Source organism: Staurois parvus, unplaced genomic scaffold (genome assembly GCF_062004578.1).
Source record: "Staurois parvus isolate SC_StPar_1 unplaced genomic scaffold, SC_StPar_1.0 ptg000102l, whole genome shotgun sequence".
NCBI classification, from domain to species: Eukaryota; Metazoa; Chordata; class Amphibia; order Anura; family Ranidae; genus Staurois; species Staurois parvus.
The window spans coordinates 629,368-632,556 of NW_028317898.1; the positions used below are offsets into that span (position 1 = coordinate 629,368).

A 3,189-nucleotide genomic window follows, 5' to 3' on the forward strand; every position below is an offset into this window, starting at 1 on the left:
CTTGTGATCTGCTATGTTCTAAGAATATGCTGATGTACTCCATCTCACCATGTCGGTGAGTGTTGTCTATATTTCTATGGATACTGTTCTATACCCATCTTTCAATAAAAATATTGAAGTATAAAAAAAGAATAGAAAAAATATATTGTTTTTTTCTTCATTTTCCAAAAACTTGTGGCAACAAATGTGATCTGCAAAATACTCACCATGCTTTTTATCCAATTCCTTGGGGTGTCTACTTTCCAAAAAGGGGTCATTTGGGGGGGTTAGGTGCTATCCTGGCATTTCAGGACCTCCGAAACTGTGATAGGTAGTCTGGAAGTGTAATGAGGAAATAAAGCCCTTTAAAAGCCTGAAGGTGCTTATTGGATTTTGGGGTCCTGTACTTGGCTAGACTGCCAAAACGTCTCTCACTTGTGGTACCCCCATACTCGGGAGAAGTAGCAGAATGTATTTTGGGGAGTAATTCCACATATACCCATGGCATGTGTGAGCTGTAAATCATTTAAGTGACAATTTTGTGTAAAAAAAAAAAAAAATTTTTTGTCATTTTCCAAAAACTTGAGATAAAAAAATAAATTCTTCTATTGATTCAATATGCTTCTCAGCAAATAGTTTGGGGTGTCTACTTTCCAAAAATTCATTTTGGGGGTCGTTTTGGGGGGTGGGGGCATTCTATGCCCAGCATTAGAAGTTTATGCCACACATCACTCACTCTTCTAACCACCTGAAGACCAAACCTTTTCTGACACTTTTTGTTCACATGAAAAAAAATCAGTATTTTTTGCTAGGAAATTAATTTAAACAGTATATATTATTTTAAAGCAGACAACCTAGTGAATAAAATGGTGGTACTACAATTTATTATGGCACATAGTACTCGCGCAGCGATTTTTCAAATGCAAATAAAAAAAAAATACACTTTTTTTACTTTTAATGCACAAAAACACAATATATTGGCCAACTCTTTGGTAAAATATAAAAGATCTAAAAATGGTATTCTGAGTAAACAGATACCAAACATGACATGCTTTAAAACTGCGCATTCCCCGTGCAATGGCGACAAACTGCAAACATTTTTAATATCCATAGGCAACACTTTAAAAGCCTTTAAAAGCTACCATTTTAGATTTACAGAGGAGGTCTAGTGTTAGAATTACTGCCCTTGATCTGACGTTCACGGCAATACCTCACATGCATGGTGCAACCGCTGTTTAATGAGGGTGGGGGAGGGGAGAGTAGCCTGAATTGGGTTCTGTAGCGCCCCCACAAGCCGTGGCGGAGTGTAATGAGGGTGGGAGAGTAGTCTGAATCGGGTCGTGTGGCACCCCCACGGGCTGTGGAGGAGTATAATGAGGGTGGGGGAGGGGAGAGTAGTCTGAATTGGGTCGTGTGGCGCCCACACAAGCCGTGGCGGAGTGTAATGAGGGTGGGAGAGTAGTCTGAATCGGGTGGTGGAGCGCCCCCACATGCCGTGGCGGAGTGTAATGATGGTGTGGGAGGGGAGAGTAGTCTGAATCGGGTCATGTAGCGCCCCCACATGCCGTGGCGGAGTGTAATGATGGTGTGGGAGGGGAGAGTAGTCTGAATCGGGTCATGTAGCGCCCCCACATGCCGTGATGAATAATGAGGGTGGGGGAGGGGAAAGTAGTCTGAATCAGGTCGTGCAGCACCCTCACATGCTGTGGTGAAGTAAAAATTTGGTGAGGGAAGGGAGAGTAGTCTGAATCGGGTTCTGGTAGCGCCCACACGCACGCATTTCTTCACTCTTCAGTGGGGTGCTTCCATCTCACACCACAGACTTGCTCTGCCAGCCAATCAGGAGTCTCCTTCCAATGTCCCACATGACAACATCTCTTCTTTTTCTTCACTGTTCGATTGTTGCTCTTCTCATGTCATGTGGTCTGGGTGGACCCACCAGTGATTGGTTCTGGCCTCACACCCGCCCAAGGTGTGCACATAGCCTTGGTAGTAAGCCGTCCCTCAGCTGATTACTATGGTGTGTCCTGTTCTATATAAACCCTTCCAGGATCTGTGAGGGTCACATCATGGAGAGCCCGTCCATCTCATTCCCTTTATTCCTAGACGTGTCTGCTGTGATGTATGTGTGGATGTATTATTATTAATAATGTATACCTCCTACACCGAATACCGTACTCATACATTACACACAACCGCTCAGCCCCCATCCCCGGATCACACACCGACATACCCACAATCCTCTGCAACATTTATGCAAATGAGAGGGGCGGGGACTTTGCCACCTACCACTCAGAAAACGGGGGCGTGGCATCAGAGCATGGGGGCGGGGCGACAAAGCTTTGGGGCGGCATCTCTATGTCCTCCCATTGAACTTTTTAGAGGGGGTGGCTTTCACCTCCATAAATGTGGGGGCGTGGTACCTCTCTAAATGAGAGTGGGGAAAAGACCGAAACTCCGCCTGGGGGGAGGAGTATGGTGTAGAAGTCTTCGAGGGGGCGGAGAAGAGGCGGGATCAGAATCCTCATCTGCCGTGATGGAAGGGGCGGGTCTCCACCTAGGGGGAGGAGAACAGGAGGCAAATCATAGAGAAAGAGGCGGAGCTCTGTGGGTTGAGGACACTTGAAGTGACAGGCTGCCCTCTTTTCTACTTCATGGTCACCTCTGTTTCCATGGCAACGCCCTGTGATTACAGGGAAAGGAGACATGGATATAGTGGATGGCTCCTCCCACTCTTACAATACTAGATATCTAATAGAGAGATGGTGTCACTGAAATTTGCTTTGGTGTGTTAATGGAATTCTATTCTTTAGATGAATCTGAAGAAGAGAAAAAACCTGTTGCCAAGAAAGCTCCTGCCAAAATGCCTCAAGGGAAGAAACCTGTCAAGGAGGAGTCTGAAGAGGAGGGTAAGCTGCCTGCTGTCTTGTGAATTGTTGGCACAAATGATGAACAATTTTGGGACTTAATACTGATCTTTGATGACTGATGTTTGCTGATGTGCCATAAATGTGATAACTTTGTTTTTAACATGCAATGGAGATCTCTTTTTACTGTAACTTTTATTTTTTTTTTACTTGTGTAATGAAAGAAAACCTTTTGTCAGATTTTTTTTTTTTTTTTTTTTTGCCGTCTGTGTCCCCGTTGTAGAGATTCAACATTTTGTTGCCACCAAAACATGAATGCAGGAGACCTTTTTCTAATGGGGGC

The 3,189-nt window shown here is 44.5% G+C and overlaps 1 non-coding gene across 1 annotated transcript; it reads left to right on the plus strand.

The window, feature by feature from the left end:
* The first annotated feature begins 2,917 nt into the window (after window positions 1-2,917).
* Window positions 2,918-2,983, plus strand: LOC149467723 (small nucleolar RNA SNORD82). Its single transcript, XR_016311866.1, has one exon. It is a non-coding gene; the product is annotated as a small nucleolar RNA SNORD82 (small nucleolar RNA).
* Window positions 2,984-3,189: the final 206 nt, after the last annotated feature.